Source organism: Mobula birostris, chromosome 12, assembly GCF_030028105.1.
Source record: "Mobula birostris isolate sMobBir1 chromosome 12, sMobBir1.hap1, whole genome shotgun sequence".
Lineage (NCBI taxonomy): Eukaryota > Metazoa > Chordata > Chondrichthyes > Myliobatiformes > Myliobatidae > Mobula > Mobula birostris.
The window spans coordinates 6,762,978-6,774,417 of NC_092381.1; the positions used below are offsets into that span (position 1 = coordinate 6,762,978).

General features: G+C 45.3%; 1 protein-coding gene across 1 annotated transcript in view; it reads right to left on the reverse strand.

The window, feature by feature from the left end:
- The window catches only part of LOC140206429 (lysophosphatidic acid receptor 3-like), a 37,722-nt gene extending 28,109 nt beyond the window's left edge, over window positions 1-9,613 (reverse strand). Inside the window, exon 1 of the mRNA XM_072274797.1 lies at window positions 9,536-9,613. The gene's annotated coding sequence lies outside the window, so the exon portion shown is untranslated. The remainder of the gene's footprint in view (window positions 1-9,535) is intronic.
- Between the last annotated feature and the right edge of the window lie 1,827 nt (window positions 9,614-11,440).

Sequence of the window (11,440 nt, forward strand, 5' to 3'; positions counted from 1 at the left end):
AGGCTATTTGAGACACACGCTATTGGGAGCATTTAATAGGTAGTGAGAGCTTATCCCCACTACTTCCCCTCCCCAATACCCCAACCCCCCCACCCTCCCCACTATGACAATCTTAAGGAGCTGGAAGAAACTGGTATAAGGAGCCAATTTCATGCGATTCCCATTACATTAAATTGTTGTACTTACACCACAAAGCATGATTATGCAGGGAATGGAGGAACATAGATCGTGTTTGGTGTAAAGTCCAGATTGACTACTTAATGAGGCTCAAAGTTTCAACAGACAACAGACAATAGGTGCAGGTGTAGGCCATTCAGCCCTTTGAGCCAGCACCGCCATTCACTGTGATCATGGCTGATCATCCACAATCAGTACCCTGTTCCTGCCTTCTCCCCAAATCCCTTGACTCCACTATCTTTAAGAGCTCTATCTAGCTCTTTATTGAAAGCATCCAGAGAAATGGCCTCCACTGCCTTCTGAGGCAGAGCATTCCACAGATCCATAATTCTCTGGGTGAAAAAGTTTTTCCTCAACTCCGTTTTAAGTGGGTTAGGGTTAGGGTTAACCCTCACCCTAGCCCTAAACCTAATGCAAACCCCTTATTCTGAAACTGTGGCCTCTGGTTCTGGACTCCCCCAACATCGGGAACATGTTTCCTGCCTCTAGCATGTCCAATCCCTTAATAATCTTATATGTTTCAATCAGATCCCCTCTCATCCTTCTAAATTCCAGTGTATACAAGCCCAGTCACTCCAATCTTTCAACATATGACATTCCCGCCATCCCGGGAATTAACCTCATGAACCTACGCTGCACCCCCTCAATATCCTTCCTCAAATTTGGAGAACAAAACTGCACACAGTACTCCAGGTGTGGTCTCACCAGGGCCCTGTACAACTGCAGAAGGACCTTTCAAGTTCATAGTCAAGTTTTTATTATCAAAGGCCATATATGTCAACACAGATGACCCTGAGATTCATATTCCAGCAAGAATACTCAATAAATCTATAGAATAGTAACTACAACAAGGTCAATGAAAGATCAACCAGAGTGCAGAAGACAACCAACCGTTCGGGGGGAGGGAGGGAACGTCGACTCAGACCATGAGAGGCCTGCGTCGGGCATTTTCATGCCTTACAAGGCGCAGATTGGAAGTCTGTGTGGGGCGCCACTCCTCACACAGACCAGAGCAATGTGTGATTAAGTGCCTTGCTCAAGGGCACAAACATGCTGCCACAGCTGAGGCTCAAACTAGAGACCCTGAGATAACTAGATGAATGCCTTAACCACTTGGCCACGTGCCCAACACCATTCAAGTGCAAATATAAATAAACAATAAATAACGAAATCATGAAATAACAAGTGAGATCATGGATTGCGGGAACATCTCAATGGCTGCTGTTGAAATTAAATTGGAACTGGTTTATTATTGCACAGGTACTGAGACACAGTGAAATACTTGTCTTGCACACTGATGATACAGGTCAGATCATTACACAGTGCATTGAAGTAAATCAACAACAATGCAGAATAAAGTGTTACAGTTACAGAGAAAGTGCAGTGCAGGGAGACAATGAGGTGCATAGTCACGTAGATTGTGAGGTCAGGCATCCATCTTATCATACTAGGAAACCATTCAATACCCTTATGACAGCAGGGCAGAAGCTGGTGGCGTGTTGCCATGCATACCAACAGACCGTTTATCATAAGTGGGGTATGAAAGCAGCGTCCAGCATTAAGGACCCCCACCACCCAGATCAGGCTCTCTTCTCACTGCTGCTATCAGGAAGGAGATACAGGAGCCTCACCACCAGGTTCAGGAACCATCAACCATCAGGCTCACTCAACTTTACTCATTCCATCACTCAAATGTTCCCACAACCAAAAGATTCATTTTCAAGGACTTGTCATCTCATGTTCTCAATGTTTACTTATTTATTTATTATTATTGTTTCTTCTTTGTGTTTTGGCTCAGTTTGTTGTCTTCTGCACGTTGGCTGAATGCCTGTCTTTCACTGATTCTATTATAGTTAATATTCTATAGAATTGTTGAGTATGTCTGCAAGAAAAATAATCTCAGGGTTGTATATGATGACATATACGTACTTTGATAATAAAATTTAATTTGAAATTTTGAACTTTGAACTTTGACATCGCCTGCAGAGAGGATCTGATAAAGTTCCCCAATACAGTCAACAGGAAATCCTTGACACAGTGGTATTCAACAAGATTACTTAATAGTACTCGTATACAAACTAACTCATGGTGTTACGTGCAGAACAGTCTTGGATGCAATACCCACATTGAACTTATACTATAGAACATCAAAGTACTTCAGAGGTTCAGGCCAGGCCCTTCGTCCCACAATGTCTGTGCTGAGCATGTTGCTAAATTAAAACAAATCAATTCTGTCCTGGGTGGTGGGGGTCCATGATGGTGGAGGCTGTTATCATACCCCACTTATGATAAACAGCCTCCTGGTATGCATGGCAACATGCTACCAGACTCAAAGACAGCTTCTGCCCTGCTGTCATAAGGATATTGAATGGTTTCCTAGTATGATAAGATGCTACTAGGAAAGTACGATAATATTATGTTGGGTTTAATATCACCGGCATATGTCATGAAATGTGTGACTTCGTGGCAACAGTGCAGAACAATGCATAATAGTAGAGAAAAAACTGAGAGTTATAGCAAGTATATATACGTAAATTAAATACTTAAATAAGCATTGTAAAAATAGAAATAAAAAAGTAGTCAGGTAGTGTTGATGTGTTCAATGTCCATTCAGAAATCTAATGGGAAGAAGCCGTTACTGAATTGCTGAGTGTGTGTCTTCAGGCTTCTGTACCTCCTTCCTGATGTTAACAATGAGACAAAGGCACGCCCTGGGTGATGGAGGTCCTTCATGATGGACCCTGCCTATCTGAGGCATCACCCCTTGGAGATTTCCTGGATACTGCAAGGCTAGTGCTCATGATTTATGTCACTTCATTCCCTACGTGTTCATGAGTCTGTGTGCAAGCTCTTAAATGCCATTATCATAGTGGCAGTGAGAATAGGTAATAACATTTCCTCCTTGCTGTCTAGCAACACAGGTACACCTCAAGGTTGTGTGCTTAGACCCCTGCTCTACTCCCTATACAAACACATAGCCAAGCACAGTCACAATGTCATGTAAAAAATTCGTTGATCTCACTACTGTTGCTGGTCACTTCACCAGTGGTGATGCTGCTTACCGGAGTGAGATAGGCTGCCTGGGTGAGCGATGTCGCCACAACAACCTCTTGCTCAATATTAGCAAAACTAAAGAGATGTTTGTAATGATTATTGATTTCAACAAAGGGCAAGGCAGGCGAACTTATGTTGGTCAATGCTGGGGGAAATCGGCGGTGGAAAGGGTCAGCAGCTTTAAACCCCTGGGTGTTAACATACCAGATTACCGGTCCTGGTCTGGCACAGATCCAAGCACAAGGAAGGTGCACCAGCGATTTTACTTCCTTAGGAGGTTATGGAGGTTCAGATTGCCCCCAAGCACACTAACAAACTTCTACAGATGTAACATTGAAAGTATCCTGACTGGTTGCATCGCGATCTGGTGTGACAATTCGAATGTGCGGGAACGACAGAAACTGCAGAGAGTAGTTTCTCTCAATACACCAGCAGCGCATCCATCTCCACTATTGGTAATACAACATCCACAACCTCAAAAAAGTGATGTTTGTCATCAAAGATCCCTACTATCCGGGCTATGCCATCTTCTCACACATCAAAGTTGCTGGTGAACGCAGCAGGCCAGGCAGCATCTCTAGGAAGAGGTACAGTCGACGTTTCGGGCCGAGACCCTTCGTCAGGACTAACTGAAGGAAGAGCTAGTGAACAGCAACTTTGATGTGTGTTGCTTGAATTTCCAGCATCTGCAGAATTCCTCGTGTTTGCCATCTTCTCACAGCTGCCTTCGGGCAGGAGGTACGGAAGCCTGAAGTCCCACACCACCAGGATCAAGAACAGTGACTTCCCTTCAACCATTTGGTTCTTGAACCAACCGCCACAACCCTAATCACTACCGTTTAGCAACACTACGATCAATTTGACCACATTGCACAAAAATGGACATTATTTCTTAGTGTAACACACACAAAATGCTGAAGGAACTCAGCAGGTCAGGCAGCATCAATGGAAAGGAATAAACAGTCAACTTTTTGGGCTGAGACCCTATATCAGGACTAGAAAGGAAGGGGGAGGAAACCAGCATAAGAAGTTGGAGTGAGGGGAAGCACCACCTTTTAAAAATGTCCTGGATGCGAGGGAGGTTTGTGCTTATGGTGAAGCAAGACACTAGTGTCTGGTGTCTATGATGAAGCAAGCTGGGTCTACAATCCTCTGCAGCTTCTTTTGATCCCCTGCATTGGAGCCGCCATACCAGATGTCGATCCAACCAGCTGGAATGCTCTCCATGGTACATTGGTAGAAATTTGTGAGAGTCTTTGGTGACATTCCAATTCTCCTCAAACTCCAAATGAAGCATAGCCTCTGGCATGGCTTCTTTGTGATTGCATAAATGCCAACTGGTTGAAAATTATTACAACACTTCAATGTATAAACAGAGGATTGCCCTATTCAAAAAACCCGTTATTGTGCAAGGACAAGTTTATTTACACAATAGCATTTCATCTATAACGATAAAGCAATTAACTCAGGCTATCCTAACAAACACTCAGTATGAAACAGGTGTACGTCAAAGGTAACAGGGTTCCTGGAATTTATATTTTCCCACCTGAAATGTCGGTCTATTGTAACTGTACTTTCCCACTTGAAGTATACCCCCTGGGACCCAATGAAGTGCTGTTTTCCCATCTATAATTTTAATCAGCTTATGACAACATTGAACATTGAAAAAGTATCAGGCCAGCAGAAGTGGGTAATGGGTTCGGGGGTGATTTGGGGCAGTTCTCCAATTTGCACTGGAGCAGGGGAATGTAACGATCGCTTAGTGAACTCAAGTGCAAGAATCACAGAGACTTTGGCAGTTCAAACAAAACCAAAGATTTGTGACATATATTAACTAAAAAAAAACTAATATGAGCTCAGGCAAACTGTATAGAGTCTTGATGAACAGAAATCACTGACGATACACAGGAGATCACAGTCTAAGAACCACAACGACCCAACAAAGAGAGGTTGGCATGCCCCCCGAAATACAATCTGGAGCACGTAGGAATTCAATGTCAATGTCATTACCATACTCATTAAATTATCCCAGATTGAATAAAATTGATAAGAACAAAGAGTTTAACAATCCCCATGATCCCCAATGAGACACCTACAAAACAAAGTGAAAACCCAGAGCGAGCGCAAAGATGATCAATTAGACATGAAAGGTAAACAATCCAAAGACTATGCAGACTCACGCAGTGACGTTGAGAAAAATACAGTCCACATACTAACTGACAAAAGAACTTTTCCTTAAAAGTGATTCCCTGGTTGCCACAGGGAATGGACAAAGTGCTAGACCAGCGGGGAAGTCCCAGAGTCAAGGACTGATGGTGAAACTTGCGACTGGCGGTCCTAGGGTCAAAATCTAGATGTCAGTGAAGTCCAAAGGGCAAAGCCGAAGATCGGAGTTCCAAAGCTCGTTGAGTTTGGAGAGAGAGGCCTGTGCAAGTCCGAAAGTTGAGGCGCAAGGGTCAAGCCTGTAATCAGCGAGTCCTGGGGTCAGTACCCAGAGGTCAGGAAAGTCCAGTTGGAGGCCTGGTGTTGGTCCGTCCTGGGAGGGGTGTGTGTGTGTGTGTGTGTGTGTGTGTGTGTGTGTGTGTGTGTGTGTGTGTGTGTGTGTGTGTGTGTGTGTGTGTGTGTGTGACCCCATCTCCTTTACTGCCCTTATACAAACATCAGATCCTGGGTGGGAGATTAGAATTCTTCATTCAAAGGGCCGATCAGATTCAGATTCATTTATTGATCACATGCACATTGAAACATAGTGAAATGCATCATTTGCCTTAACACTCAATACAACTCAAGTATGTGCTGGAGGCAGCCCTCACCAACCATCCCATAGCAGGCCCACCGTGTTCAGCAGAACAGCACAAGCATCATCAACGACAGCAAAACAGCCCCTTTCCTTGCCAAGAAATGGAAAAGACTACAGATATGGTGGACACAGTCCAGCCCATCACAGAAAAAGCCCTCCCCACCATTGAGCACCTCTATAAAGTATGCTGCCACGAGCTAGGACTTTATTCCTCAGAATGAGGGCAGATGTGACAGTGGTATTCAGAATTTTGATGGATATAGATAGGGTAAATGCAAGTAGGCTGTTTCCACAGAGGCTGTGTGGGATTTCACTGAGGTCATCGGTTAAGGGTGAAAGGTGAAAGGTTTAAGGGGAACATGAAGGGAAACTTCTTCATTCAGAAGGTGGAACATGCTGCCAGCACAAGTGGTGCATGCAAGCTCAAAATTCAATGTTGTGGGTGCTGGTCTATGGCAGTAGGCTGTTTAAATGGCTCAGCAAGGGACTAGATGGGCTGAAGGGCCTGCTTCTGTGCTGTACTTTTCTATAGCTCCATGACTCTAAGAAAAGCAGCATCCCTCATGACAGAACCCCACCATCCAGACCATGCTCTCTTCTCACTACTGCTATTCCGGCAGGAGGTACAGGAGCCTTAGGTCCCACACAGCCAGGTTCAGGAACAGTTATAACCCCTCAGCCACCAGGCTCCTGAACCAGTGTGGATAACTTCACTCACCCCAACTCTGAGCTACTTCCACAACCTATAAACTCACTCTCGAGAATGCTACAACTCATGTTTCTTATTGCTTTATTTTCGTATTTGCACAATTTGTCTTTGCACATTGACTGTTGGTGTTTATTTACATAGAACATAGAATAGTACAGCGCAGCACAGGCCCTTCAGCCCACAATGTTGTGCCGACCCTCAAACCCTGCCTCCCATAAACCCCCCCACCTTAAATTCCTCCATATACCTGTCTAGTAGTCACTTAAACTTCACCAGTGTATCTGCCTCCACCACTGACTCAGGCAGTGCATTCCACACACCGACCACTCTCTGAGTAAAAATGTATAGTTTATGTATAGTTTTTCATAAATTCTATTGTGGTTTTTAATCTTCCTATAAATGCCTGCAAGAAAATGAATCTCATGGTGATATATATGTACTTTGATAATAAATTTACTTTGACTTTGACTCAGACATCCAACAAAGCCACTTGACCACATTTTGCCCATATCCCTCTAAACCTGTCTTATTTGTTTTCAGGTCATTCCACATAGATACCACACTCTGTGAAAAAGATGTCTCTCAGATCCCCTGTTACCTTCATCCTTGGGGAAAAGCTGTGACCATTCACCTTTCTCCAGCAGCTGCCTTGGCACCAGCAGGGTCACAAGGTGTTGTAAATCATAAACACAAGAGATTCTGCAGACGCTGGAAATCCAGCAGAAGATGCGCAAAATGCTGGAGAAAATCAGCAGGTCAGGAAGCATCTACAGAAATGCATAAACAGTCGACTTTTCATGTCAAGATCCTTCATCAGGTCTGGAAAGGAAGGAGGGAAGTTGCCAGAATAAGAAGATAAGGGGAGAGGGGTGAAGTTAAAAAGCTGGGGGGTGACCGGTGGAAAAAGCAAAATGCTGGAGAAGAAGGAATCTGATAGGAGGGGAGAGTGGACCATGAGAGAAAGAAAGAAGGAGGGGACCCAGGGGGAGACTATAGGCAGGTGAGGAAAAGTGATAAGAGGTCAGGGTGGGGAATGGAAGAAGAGGGAAGAGGAAGGGGGTTGGAGAACTGGAAGCTGGAGAAATTGTTGTTCATGCCATCAGGGCAGAAGCTAAGAAGAAGAAATATTCGGTTTTGATCCTCCACCTGAGAGTGACCCCATTGTGGCAGGAGAGGAAATCTTGTCTTGCCTATTGTTCATACACATAGAGGACTGAGGTAGAACCATGTAAAATAACAACAGAGAGCAGAATAAAGTGTTGGACCTACAGAGAAAGGGCAGTGCAGGAACAAGAAGGTCCAAGAACGTGATAAGGTAGATTGTGAGGCCAGGAGTCCATCTGCTCTGCAGGGAACTATTTAATAACCTTACAGTAGAGGGGCAGTGGCTACTATTGGGCCTTGTTGCATTGTGTGCTTTCAGGTTTTTGTATCTTCTGCCCGGTGGGGGGGTGGGGAAGGGAGACTGTCTGGAGTGGGCGGGATGTCTTTGATTATGCTGGCTGCTTTACCGAGGCAGTGAAAGGTGTAGACAGAGTCCGTGGAGTAGAAGTTGGTTTCCACAATGCACTGAGCTGTGTCCATAACACTCTGTAGTTTCTCGACAGCGACAGAAAGCAATCTGCTGCGAAAACTCTGGTAGCATTCATGGGGGAGGGTCATTGTCCACATTGATTTGAGATTAATCTCTCCCCCACACACACACAAATGCTGCTCGACCCACCGAGTTCCTTCAGCGGATGGTGAGGTGCTCCAGATGCCAGCATCTGCACCCCTGGTGTGAATTGGACGAGCTGAGCTCCTTTCCTCCTGAGGGATATTGGAAGGCAGCACGATAGTGTGCTGGTTAGCGTAGCCCTTTACAGCTCTAATGACCCAGGTTCACTTCCCGCTGCCGTCTGTGAGGAGCCTGTACGTTCTGCCCCTGAATGTGTGGATTTTCTCCAGCTGTTGTAGTCTCCCCACACATTTCAAAGACATACGGGTTAGGGTCAGTAAATTGTGGGCGTGCCATGTGGATGCAGGAAGCAAGGCAACACTTGCAGGCCGCTCCCAGCACATACTCCCACTGTGTTAGTCGTTGACACAAAAGACACATTTCATTGCGTGTTATACCTGACAAGTTAATCTTCAAATACTTCTTAAGATAGCGTGTTCCCAGTACGTTGCCCAAGATAGGCAACGTTGTTCTCCCACACCCCACACCCCACACCCCCCGCCGCTCACCCCCTCTCTGCTTTGACCCGAGATGTCTCTGGGATTGCGCTGTGCATCAATTGCCTGCTATCCTCTCTGCTTCGCCCCAGAATAGGACTCACAGTGACCTCAGCCGGCTCAGCTGTGAAGCTATGGATAATACTATCAGAACACTCCGGATAAATCTCACCTGCCGCGGAGAAACACGATACGATTCCTGTCCAAAGAATCACTACATATCAGGTGATTGTTACAAACTGAAGGTATTCTGCTAATGCCGGAAATCCAGAGCAACGCACTCAAAATGCTGGAAGAACTCAGCAAGTCGGACGGCATCTATGGAAATGAATAAACAGTCGGCGTTCCGGGCCGAGACCCTTCACCAGGACTGGAAAGGATGGTGGGGTGGGGGGGCGGGGGGAGCCAGAATAAGAAAGTGGGGAGAGGACGGAGTACAAGATAGAAGGTTGAAGTTACAGTTGGGACGTTGCAACTTACAAGACTTTGGTTTACTCGCAATTCGCTGAGAGGCGCGGACGCTACGGATCTCGCTGGGCGAAGCAACTGAGGGTCAAAGTGAAGTGAGGGGAACTTCTCACCTGGAGACGGGGCAGTTCCTTCCTTCTGCCGCTCACCTTGGGTCGGGGCGAGGGCTGCGGGAAGCGCGACGGCCGTGCTGCGAGATCTCCGGAGACAAGTGCTCTGGCGCAGTGCCAAGGCGAGACAGGGTGAGTTCTCGCATTTGAGGAAATGTGCGCCGGGAACAGAATTAAAAGGCTCGCCCTCGCGAACTTGCATCAGTGCGGGAAGCCAATGAAGTCAGAATTTGTTCGTCATGAGCACTAAGGATGAGGTGCGGGTGCAGTGAAAAACCGAGTTCTGATACCGGTTAGTTCGATATTGTTTAATGTCATTTCCAGTGCACAAGTGTAAAGGAGAATGAAATCATTGTTACTCAGCATCCGATGCAGCACCACAGAGACACACACTAAGGTAAATAGCGTAATAATAATAAAACACAATAAATATAAATACATATGATAGCGTATATACATAGATTGATAGTAGGTCCATGGAGTGACAGTAGGCACAGGGGTGACTGGCTGATAGTGGTGGTCGGGGGTGTGGAGGGGTGGGTTAGTGGGTGGGGATATTGATGCGCCTTACTGCTTGGGGAAAGTAACTGTTTTTTTTAGTCTGGCGGTCCTGGCGTCAATGCTATGTAGCCTCCTCCCTGTCATCTGTGATCATGGTGTTGCTGAATTTTCTTTGAGCGGAGGCGTGGCGTCTCCATGCCTAAAATGATGTTTCTCCTCGCTTCTCTGTCTTAGTTATAAGTCTGTCTAAATGCCTCTGAGAATGTTGCTGTTATATCTGGCTTCATCACCCCACCTGGCAGCACGGTCCAAGCATCCACCCCTCTCTGTTCAAATCAATGCTCGATAGCGTTCCCTTTTCCCCGCTTTAAAGCTATGCTCTCCAGTATTTGACATATCCGCCCTGGGAAAAGGACTGCCATAACGTTATAAACTTCTCTCAGGTCTCCGCGCAGGTAAAACAACTTTCGTTTGTCCAACCCCCTACATTCTAATCCTGGCTTCTCCCCCTTCCTTTCCAGTCCTGCCGAAGGGTCTTGGCTCGAAATGTTGACCCTTTATTCCTCTTCATGGACGTCTGACTCCTGAGTTCCTCCAGCATTTTGATTGTGTTACTCTGGATTTCCGACTTCTGAACAATCTCTTGTGCTTGTAGTTCATTTCTTCTAATCCAGGCAACATCTTAGTGAATCTCTTCTGCACCCTCTCCAAAGCCTCCACGTCCTTCCAGTAATGGGGGGACCAGAACTGCACACAATATTCCAACTGTGGCCTAACCAAAGTTTTATTCAGTTGTAACATTATTACCTTAGTCTTATACTCAATGGCCCTGAATGGTGAAGACAAGTATGATATGCCTTCTTTACCAGCCTGCTGACTGTCAGCAATAAATTTTCAGACCCAATCTGTCATGAGCCCTGTGGGGCTGTTTGTTAATTGTTATCTTATCCAGCCCTTATGGTTTCTGTTTGATCTTGTCAAGTTTATTTTGACTGGCATGGATTTTCTGTGCACTGTGATTATTTAAAATGGACTCCTGATTAGCACTTATCACGGGGTCTTTGTGCTTTGAGAATGATTCCTCTCACAGTGTTTCTCAGTCAAGCCACTGGAGTTCTGTTTGAATTCCTGTGAATAAACTCGTTTCCATCTCTACATGGGAGATTGTCGTTCCTCCGCACCTGGGATCAGTCGTTGCCAGTGCTCACTGTGACACATTCAGGAGGCTGTGGATATGGAGCCCAAGATCAGAGTCAGAATCAGGTTTAATATCACTGGCATATGGATAAAACATTAAAAATACAATATATTACAACAAGAATATATTAAAAATAAATAAATACAATACCATCCCTGATGGTAGTAATGAGAAGACTCAAGGTTCAAAGTAAAATTATTATCTAAGTA